Raw genomic sequence first — 11,818 nt, forward strand, 5'->3', positions numbered from 1 at the left:
CTGACCATGGACATTGGATGTCATTGATAATGGGATCACATCATTAGGAGAATGATGTGATGGACAAGACCCAATCTTAAGCGTAGCACAAGATCGTGTAGTTCGTTTGCTAAAGCTTTTCTAATGTCAAGTATCATTTCCTTAGACCATGAGATTGTGCAACTCCCGGATACCGTAGGAATGCTTTGGGTGCAGCAAACGACACAACATAACTGGGTGGCTATAAAGGTGCACTACAGGTATCTCCGAAAGTGTCTGTTGGGTTGGCGCGAATCGAGACTGGGATTTGTCACTCCGTATGACGGAGAGGTATCTCTGGGCCCACTCGGTAATGCATCATCATAATGAGCTCATTGTGACTAAGTAGTTGGTCATGGGATCATGCATTACGGAACGAGTAAAGTGACTTGCTGATAACGAGATTGAACGAGGTATTGGGATACCGACGATCGAATCTCGGGCAAGTAACATACCGATTGACAAAAGGAATTGTATATGGGATTGCTTGAATCCTCGACATAGTGGTTCATCCGATGAGATCATCGTGGAACATGTGGGAGACAACATGGGTATCCAGATCCCGCTGTTGGTTATTGGCCGGAGAGTTGTCTCGGTCATGTATGCATGATTCCCGAACCCGTAGGGTCTACGCACTTAAGGTCCGATGACGCTAGGGTTATAGGGAAAGTTGTATGTGGTTACCGGATGTTGTTCAGAGTCCCGGATGAGATCCCGTACGTCACGAGGAGTTCCGGAATGGTCCGGAGGTAAAGAATAATACATAGGAAGTGAGGTTTTGACCACCGGAAGTGTTTCGGGCGTCACCGGTAATGTACCGGGACCACAGGAGGGTTCCGGGGGTCCACCGGGAGGGGCCACCAGCCCCGGAGGCTTGCATGGGTCAAGAGTGGGAAGGGACCAGCCCCTGAGTGGGCTGGTGCGCCTCCCACCAGGGCCCAAGGCGCAACTAGGAGGAGAAGGGGGGAAACCCTAGGCGCAGATGGGCCTAAGGCCTACCCTAGGGCGCCCCCCTCTCCCCCTCTTGGCCGCCCCTCCATCCCATCTAGGGATGCCGCCCCCTAGGGGTGGGAACCCTAGAGGGGGCGCACCCTCCTCCGCTCCTCCTATAAATAGTGGGGTTTTTGGGGCTGCCCAACACACGAGTCTCTCTCCCTCTTGGCGCAGCCCTACCCCTCTCCCTCCTCGTCTCTTGTAGTGCTTGGCGAAGCCTTGCTGGCGTGCCATGCTCCTCCACCATCACCACGCCGTCGTGCTGCTGCTGGACGGAGTCTTCCCCAACCTCTCCCTCTCTCCTTGCTAGATCAAGGCGCGGGAGACGTCACCGGGCTGTACGTGTGTTGAACGTGGAGGCACCGTTGTTCGACGCTTAGATCAGAATCGACCGCGACCTGAATCGCTGCGTGTATGACTCCACCAACCGCGTTCTTGTAACACTTCCGCTTAGAGATCTTCAAGAGTATGAAGATGCACTCCCTCTCTCTCATTGCTAGTATCTCCTAGATTGATCTTGGTGACACGTAGGAAATTTTGAATTATTGCTACGTTCCCCAACAGCATGGTGGCTGTCGTGGCGGAAGCCGGTCGCGCACGCGTCGAGCCCGCAAACCGGGTGCGGACGCGGAATCTACCTTCGAGACCTTGAATGACACGTGGATCCTGCAATCTGAAGGAGCAATTTGGGTCAGTCGACTCATGTGAGCCGTTTGATGCAACATGGATGGCTAGAAGGGCTTCTTCCACCTCTTCTGACGTCTTCTTCCTTCGCTCCGCCGAACTTCTTTCACAAATCGACTGACCCAAATTATACTACTAGTACGAACGTATTAAGTACAGTAGGAACATGAAGATACGAGTAGTAGTACCAACTGCAAGAAGAACAGTAGTAAGACATAGCACTAGTACTACTGTACATACTAAAGAGTTCAAATAATGAGAAAGAACATAAACATAGTTCTGCTGGGGCCTCAGCACAACACACCCTTGAAAATAAACTAAGCAACTAGTCCGCTTGACACTACAGTAGAACCGGCATGAGCGACGACACTGCCACCTACTCGAAGTCCGAGTCCACGTCCTCGACTTCGTCCTCGTCCCTCTTCCTCTTCCTCTTCACCGACGCTTCTTTGCTTGAACCAGACACTGGGCTCTGCTTCTTCATCCAACCCTTGTAGATATTTAAACAAAGGTAGGCATCCATTGCTGCGTACAGGATGTGATCTTCATCTAATGTCTTCGACTCCCATGCATGATGAAACTCATGATGAGGTTTCTTCAGTTTAGCGTACGAAGGATCAATCATGGCTGCTGCCAGGGTCAGCATTGAAGGTTGAGAGGAGGACACCAGGCTTGCCTTCTGGAGATCGAAGGGCTGGCCTACAACTAGACCTATCTGACGCAGGACATCCCTGTCGTTCTTAAAGCCTACAGTAACGAATTTCACTCTTTTGTCCTTGAGGAAGTTCTTAAAATCCTGGCACTCAACGTCGGCATGGCATATGTGGTAGACCAAGCAAACGTTATGTACGCAAACCTGGATCACGGCGGGCTTCTTCCTCTCTTCGTCCTTTAGATCCTTCTCTCGTCCCAGGACTGTGGTGTACTCAACATCTAGCCTAGCGACCCACTCATCTGTTGAACTGTTGAACATGCGTAGGAAGCGAGCAAGCCATGCTTTCACCATCTCGGATCCACGTGTGTAGATGATGATGAACTGATCGCCGGTGATGGCTCTAACCTGGTACTCAGCGGCGACCATGGAGATTTGGGAGGCCATGGATTTTGGAGGAGGGTTAGGAGAAGTTGAACTGTTGTACCCCGCAAAAAAACTGGGAGCGAACTAATGTGAAAGGACGGGACGACTGGGAGCGAACTGTTGTAAGGTAGAAGACAGGGACGAGTAGGGCGTGCGAACGGCATGGGGTTGCTGGCTTGCTCGGTGGATAAACGACTGCAAGCCCCCAAAGAGTTCTCGAGAACTATGCAGGACCCACTAGATGTCATGTCTACTAGACCCATATCATAGGCCTGCCGGTATAGCTTCTGCCTGTTTGCACACCATGCCGGCGCGTGGATGTAACTTCACTTAATTTCGTCAAACGTCGTGCCTCCCACGACCTTCGCCTCCCTCGCACGGTCGCGCCCTTTGAGACTTCGACTGGCTATAAATGAGAAATTTTTTGCCTTTTTTTAGACAAGCAATTTTTTTGCCTACTCCGCATGCATGATACTCCCTTTGGTCCTTTTTACTCCCGTCAACTGTTTGCAAAGTGTTTGACCAAATTTAAACTTTTTTAGAACACCACCTTATATTAATTAACCAGCCACACCAATACACTCATTCGATACAATATTCACCACACAGGGCGGTACATTATTTACAAGAATACCATCTAATATATTGTCAAAGCTATACTTAGCGATTAAGTGTGCCACCTTATTGGCCGAAGGACTAATCTTTGACAATTGAAGATTGTTGATCAACTTCGAGATGCTCAACGCTTTCATCTTCAGGTCACGCATAGCAGACCTGTCATAGTCCCCCGATGCAAGAGACGCTACCACAAAAGCGCAATCAGTCTCTAAAATTATAGTATTATGAAGAGAAATACCTATGTAGAGACCGGCAAGGCAAGCCCTAAGCTCCGCTTCCTCCACGCTTTGACAGGCATCAATGAAATCCCACGACCAAATTTATACTAAAAATATCAATATCTACAATACTGATTATAATGAGTATAAGAACTACGTTTTATAATGAGTGTAAAAATATTGATTTGACATTGTGAATGTTGACACATTTTTCTATAAGTCTGGTGAAAGTAGAGGTACATTGACTTCAGACAAAACTTAAATGCACAATGCAGACTAGTTCCTCCGTCCAAGTGCGTGCCATGTCCTATCTTGTCATCACAACAAGGTTAGCTATTAGAGTACCACTACCTCCCTTCTAGTTTAAAGGGCTCGATTCAAAATTTTCACCTACTCTTAGCAAGATAGTAGAGGTGGTGGAATAGTTTTTGAAGTCTGCAAAAGTACTCAACTAGTGCTGTCGTTCTTCACAAAAAAATGTGTTTACCAATGCATGCATGAACACTAGTTACTCTAACCCTCCTCTTCTTTAATTCTTTGCCACATCAGCATGTTTACTATTCTCGTGTGCATGATACCAGCTAAGATACCACCATTATGGCCAGCCTTAATCATCGCATGCAATAATTTAGTGCACCTTGAAATACGAACATGTGTGGGGCGTGTATGTTTTTAATGACTTGAGACTATACCACTACAAAAAAATACACTTCCGTGATGATAGGTGTTTGTCACAGTAGGTCGCTTTTTTTGTCATGCATGTACATCCATGACAAATTTATGACAGAATCAAGGTAGTCATACATGTGCTGTCGTAGAAGTGTTCCATGACATTACCAAAATTATCATCATGGAAGTGTCCACTTCCATGACGATAAATCGCGCGTCACAGAAGTGCTTTCGTCAAGGGTGACCGACACGTGACATCCACCGTAACGGAACGTCGTTAAGCTATCGGGTCGGGTTTTGGATCCGATAACCCGTTAACAGCCCCGACCAATGGGGATTTTCCACATGTAAAATCATCATTGGCTGGAGGAAACACGTGTCGGCTATCGTTGGGACAGATGTCAACCACTCATTGGACGGAAGGCGTCTACGATACGTCGACACGTGGCACGGCCCAACAGAGGCCCATTCCTGTGAAAAGGCCGGCCCGTTTGACTTGGTCAAAAGGTGGCGGGCCGGTCCATGGAAAGCCTGTTAACGGCATGTTCGCATATAGCCCATTTACAACCCGCTAACCCAAGGCCCGTTACGCCCTATCCGAATTAGGCCCAGTAGCATCATCTGGGCCATCCAATATGATTCCAGCCCGTTTTCACTTCTGGCCCATGTATGGCCCATGACGTCTTTCGGCCCATATGAGGCCCTATGTAACTCTTGGCCTATTAACGGCATGTGGTGAAACTGGCCCGTAATGAATAGTGTATCACTTTACACCCATTAATGGCCCGTGGTGAAACTGGCCCATAATGAACAGTGTATCACTTTATACCCATTAACGGCTCGTTATTCCATTGGGCCGTTTCCAGCCCATGTTAACTTTCGGCCTTCTCAGAGCCCATTTATTCTTGGGCTCATTTCCAGCATTCGTTTACTTACGGCCCGTTACTGTCATTTTCTGCTTGTGGGCCAAATTCAGCCCGTGGTTACAGTCGGCCCATTTGTGGTCCGTTAATACATTGGGCCGTTTTCATAGCGTCATCAAATACGACCTATTAACGATGGCCCGTTACAGTCGGCCCATGAACGGACGATTCCAACTCTAGCCCGTTTATAGTCATAATGCGGCCTGTTATTGGCCCATGTTTGGCCAATCGATCATACGGCCCGTATAAGGCCCATTGATGATACGGCCCATAGAAGGCCCATTGTTTCTATGGCCCGTAGAAGGCCTACTGTTTCTACGGCCCATAGAAGGCCCACTATTTCTACGGCCCGTAGGAGGCCCAGTGTCACTACAGTAAATATTAGCCCATGGTTATTGTGGCCTAGTTTTAAAAAATAGGTTATTGCAGCCACTAGTTAACCGCGGAAAAGAACTACAATGACTACAAGCAAATAAATAAACAAGACAACAAGGAAATAAATAAGCAAGCAACTAACGCTAGGCTATCACGGCTATTACACATATTACATCCGCTGGGCATCAAAGTTCGCCACCAGTGCAAATATAGGGAACAAAGCAGCATATCATATACATTCGCCGTCAAAATTGGCCACCAGTGCAAATAAACGCGGGCAGCAAAACAAGAGCATAACTGAAACAACTTTAGAAGAGCTCAAGAAACGTTATCCTGGGTATCCACCATGCTGGCAATAAGCTTAGCAAGCTGATTAGCTTTGTCCTGTTTGGCGCTAAAATCCTCCAACGCTTGCTGTTGCACCAAAAAGTATGCATCTGAATGCTCCAGGGACTTCCGCAGTCCTTCTGCTTCTTGTCGCAGCACAGCTGATCGATGTCTTTCAGCTTGTAGTTGAGACTCAAGAAACCGAACTGATTCAGACAGTGAGTTTGAATAGCTTGTGCAAGCGGTAGTGGCCAGTAACTCCAACACTAAACCAAGACAGGATGTGTCACTATCCTAAACCTTATCTGCATTACTTCCTTTACCGTTGCTTAATAAGGCACTCTTCCCTAATATTCCGTCAGCATTCTAAAAGAAGAAACAAGCAGACACATAACAAGTTTAGCATGTACTAGTATATGGAACTCATTTCGGTGAACCAGTTCATTAGTAAGGTGGACAGGATTAAACTACCAAGTCTTCTATTGCCAAGTACTAGTACATAATAAAAGCATCAAACAAACATATATCTATGTCCTATGGTAGCAATGGAATCTTAAATTAGAACAGTTGTTTTTCAGGTTTAGGCACTTGTTCTACATGAACAGAGTACAGTAAGACGCAAGAATATAATACTTAAAAATAGAAAATGAACTCATAGACCTTACCACATTCTTGGTTCGGGACCAGTACAGAACAAGGCGTTTCCAGTCATCGTCCAGTAAATGTGTCTCAGGAGAACGTAAGGGAATTTGATGAGTTTCTTTGCCGGTGAAGTACGTTTTCTTCAGGTAATTTCGATACTGCCACCAAGCATTCTTGAAGATAGCAGAGGTATTAGCACAGGTTACCTCATCCCGAGTTTCCAAATCAGTCCTTCTCTATAGAGAAAAATGGGAAAATTTGTTGTATTATAACCATCATGGAGGTAGGATGTATGGGACGAAGCAAAGTAATTGCCATGAATAACATTACTTACACATAACTCCTAGACAAACACCTGCAACTGGCATTTTCCTTCATCTTTAGTATAATATTTCCAAGATGGGAAGATACGCACATACGATTTAACAACATCAAATGCGATAGATGCTAAACTACGACTAGCTGGTTGTGCTTCCTCCACAGGAATAGGCGTACTAACTGGTGGAGTTGGGGTTCGCCGTGATAGTACTGGCCCTATGGGCACTGGAGCTGCCTTACTAACTGCTCTTGTTTGGGAGCTCTGTGGTGGAGATGGTGTTGTGTCAACAGGAACTGGGTTACTATCGGCTGGGGTTGGGGTTAGATTGGGTGAAGCTGGTTCTCTGTCCATCGTAGTAGGCGTACAATCTGTGAGAGTTCGGGTTATGTGTGGTAGGGCTGGTTCTTGTGCATGTACAACCGGGGTGCTATCTCCATCAAGAGGTAGCACTATTTTATTTGAAGTCCATGTTTTTAGTCCGCTAGATACTGGCATCACCCGCTCCAATTCAAATGGCTGATAAACAGGAAACATAGTTGAATGTACAGACATTGTATGAGAGAGAGATGCAATAGATAGTGTGGAAAAAAGAGGGCATGCAATAGTTGACATGTATATTTTTTAACTAAAACGGATAGCATGACATAATTTCACATATATGATGTCTATCTAAACTGGATAGCATAGCATAACATAATTCAAAGATATGATGAATAACTAAACATGATCGCATGACATAATTCACCTACATGTTATCTAAGTAATCAGGATCGCATCATTTAATTCACATATGTGATTTATATGCTAAACAAAGGGCATTCGATATGATGTCTGAACTAAGAACATGGTGTTGAATATTGTGTATATGATGTCTAAACTATGCAATGCAAGACACCGTATGCATGATATGACCAGTATAACCGTGCCAAGTTAGAGCATACACCTCAGTGGGGGAATAGGACTGGTCGTCTGTCTCTGAATCCATCTCTAAGGAGCTATCGGGACCCAACAAGAGATCTGCTTCGACAGGTAGCACTGTCTGCTCTGAGGGCCTTGTTTTCACTCCAGATTTTTCCATCTCCCACCCAAATGGCTGATTCACAGGAAGAGTAGTTTAATGTACAAACATTGTCTACAAATGGAAATGTAATGAAGAAAAGGATGGGCAAGATATCACTCAAATATATGATGCCTGGTTAAACAGGATGACATTGCACATTTCACATATATTATGGCTGGCTAAAAGACATGAGACTGCATAATTCCCATATACGATATAGAAACTAAACAGGTGGCATTGCAGAATATGTCTAAACTAAGCAGATGACATATATGATGTCAAAAGTAGGCACTGCAAGGCAACATATGCATGATATGACTAACATCGTCATGCCAAGGTAGATCAAACACCTTGGGGGGTAAATAGGAGTGGTCAGCGGCGTCCGAATCCGCCTCAGAACAAATATCTTCCTCTGGATTACAATCTGGAGAGGGGTGGGGAGGGTTTGCCATTGAACCCACCATGGAGAGATGTCTGCATGACATTGTATTGCCGCGCAAAACTCTTCTATTTTTCTCTACATGTTCAGCATGACTGGGTACAATATCTGACATGCATACGAAAAAAGTATGGTGAGATTATGTAAGGAGAGCATGCAGAAATTTAGAGTGATGGTAACAACCAGTGGATCGATGTTTTTCCGTTGAACCAAAATAGCTCTAATGGATCGACGTGAATGTATAGTAATAAGTGATGCAACAAGTGTACAACCTCTTTGCCGTAGCCGTGTCGACCTCAACATCATTGGGTTGGTCGCTGAAGCATTTGAGGCAGAGGTGGCTGTCGGAGGTGTGGAGGAAGATCTGAGGAATCTATAGACGGTGTCCAGGGCACTACTTTGTTGTGACGGATCGTTCTGTTGTTGGAGCAGCTCTGGTGAGCCGTAAGACGTCAAGGCTGAAGCAACACAAGACAGACATCGTCAATCTCAAGTGGGATTCTAATAGCATCTCCAATAGATGATGTAAAATGGATGTAAAATTAACATCACCAAAAACCACCTGACTACAACAGATGAGGTAAAAAATGTTGACTCTGAACTTAACTGTCGAAACTAAAATTTACTATGGAATCTGATGCTACTGTCGAAACTGAACGCAATGGTAGCAGAGAGGCACTTGACATGTAGTTTAGGGAGGGCCTGCAGTTCATCTTCAACCTGCACCCCCCTGAGCCGCCAGCCACCACCGGCCGAACCGCCGGCCCCAGCGCCGCCTCGCCGCCCCGAAACAACTCACAACCGCCGCCCTGGCCAGCCCTCTAGGCCCCCCGCCCCCACCGTGAACCCTAAGATAGATAGTGGGGTACCTCTCTGGCGAGCCCCCGTCCCCGCTGCGGGTGGTTCTTCCTTAACTCCGGCGAGCCCCCCAACCCCTGAAAATCGACTGACCCAAAAGTCGATTCAGTCGACTGAAGTGTGGCTTAATCGGAGTAGAGCAGCAGCACGAGCGAGGGGGAGACCAGCAGCAGCAGCTGGGCGAGCGAGCGAGCGAGCGAGAGCCGGAGCAGCAGCAGCAGATCCAGCTGGTATGGACGCCGCCGCCGAAGGGGCCTCGCACTGGGGAGAGCCGCCGTGGAGATGTCGCCCGCGGCGCCGACATCAAGGTAGCCGCTCCATGAGGGTGCGGGATGCGCCGGGAGGTCGAGTTAAGGAGAAGGTGCGATGCGATGAGTGTACAACCTCTTTGGTGGCGCCGAGTAGGCCTCGGCTTCATCCGAGGAGTCGGTGAGGATGCTGCGGTTCCGGTGGAGCAGGTTAAGGCGGCACTGTGGGGATGGAGCAGCCGCGATAGACGAGGCGATCGTCGGAGCAGCTCCTTGGAGGTGGAGGACGGGGCGGCTGAACTGGCGGGATGGCGAGATGGATGACGGATCCTCATTCGGGGAGGTGGATGAGGGACGTCGAGCTGTTGCAGTGGACGATGTCGTCGGGGAAGAGGCTCCGGCTGGGCAGCGGTGACGTGGCGGACGGAGGAGAGTGGGGTTTCGCGGCTGGAGCGGAGAGGTTATGGCGGCCTGGGATTTCGAATGGCGAAAAGGGGGCGATGGGAGGGGGTGAAGCATGACTTAGGAACGCGCTTGTCCAAAATGTAGGGTGTGTTACAAAAGTACGCCCCACCGATTTGAACTAGCGGCCCTTTCGGCTCAGGGTTAGAAGGGGGATTTCGCGTGTCGGGATTTGGCAGCTGGAGGGAGTTTTCGCGCGCGTTGTAATTTCGGGATAGCAAGGCGCGGGTTGTGAAGGCGCCAGTTTTGGGAGCACGATATTTGAATTTTCGGGATATAACAAGACGCGGGTTGAATTTTAGGGACAAGTCTAACGTGTAGTAATGTTGTACTTGTACGTACCAAATCAATTCGCACTTCCCTCAACCAAAAAGAAAACAAAAAAATAAAACTATTCACACCACACAAAGAGAGAGTCTTGCCCTGTTTTACTATACAAATGCTATTCAAAGCTACTCCCTCCTTCCATCTATATAGGGCCTAATGCGTTTTTTGATGCTAACTTTGACCAAATATTAGAGCAATGATATATGACATGCAACTTACACAAAGCACACCATTAAATTCGTTTGTGAAAGGTTCTTTCAATGATATAATTTTCACATTGTGCATGTCATGTACTATTAATCTTGTCAATAGTTAAAGGCGGTCTTAAAAATCTCATTACGCCCTATATAGATGGAAGGAGGGAGTATGAATCCATGTTATGTCCGATTAATTTTTTTCGCTTGCTGTATAATGCATGTAACCTACTCATACCAACATTTTAGTGCATTCCAAATGTCTATACTACCGCTGCAATTCGAAATAAATTTGAATTTGTTTCTCTATTTCAATAAGAATCTACAACCATGATTGTTGACAACTTCAACCATCATAGTTTCCTTGCTATCCGCCACATATAAATCAGACGACCTATAATGCAGGATGGCAGGCACACCATCATCAACAACTCCATTTTTATAAGAGTAGAGATAAAACATATTAAATGTAGTATACCATGTTCATAACCACACCATGTGTATCACCGTTATATATATTCACACATCCGTCGGTTTGAAACACTATGATAAATTCTTCAAATATCTGAATTCGCTTTTTATAATGAAGTATATACGATCTCTATTCGTCTTTTACACCCACACAACCCTCTTATCTTTGTAGCTAGCGCTAACTTTCTCTTGTGCATGCACACGCCCACATCCCTCTCACCCTCCCTCAACATTCTCTAGCTCCATCGCGCAAATTCGTCTTTTCACTTTAGGTCGTTCACCCACGGTGTGTGTAGGCCCCCCAGCTCCTTCTTTACGGCACACATCGATCGATATGCCTCTCTAGCCAGGTGTGCTTAGCACAAACACAAGCTTCCCCTCTTCTTTTGTCACCGTCCATGCCTCACTCCCACCACTCTTTTCATCGTTCTCGTACTCACACACTCCTCCCCTCGATATAGTATACCTCTCGTACCACCTCCTACATGCATCCCTCTCTCTCTCTATCCTTCTCCTCGTGCCTCATTTGCTTCTAACACACACATGCATGTATACCGATCGATCTCCCAACATATACCTAGATCGACTTTAACTACCCCCCCATCGATCGACGTACCTCACAAGTTATGTCTCTCCTTTCTCTTACAAAGGGCGATTGATCTTCCTATGTAGTTACGTCTGCTTACCATAGCCACATCGTCCCCCTTCATCATTCGTGCATGCCTCCTGACCCGTCTCTCACACGCACGTGCACAGACAACAAGCAGCCATCTCCTCTCTTATTGATATTGCGGGCGTGCCCTCCGTTTGTCTAGCAAGCCTATCCCACCATTTGTTAGAAGCAACTCCACTACCACCCCCTCCAACACTCTAGCTCTGTCTCTCTCCCAACCTT

The sequence above is a fragment of the Triticum dicoccoides genome, chromosome 6A, assembly GCF_002162155.2.
Source record: "Triticum dicoccoides isolate Atlit2015 ecotype Zavitan chromosome 6A, WEW_v2.0, whole genome shotgun sequence".
Classification (NCBI taxonomy): domain Eukaryota; kingdom Viridiplantae; phylum Streptophyta; class Magnoliopsida; order Poales; family Poaceae; genus Triticum; species Triticum dicoccoides.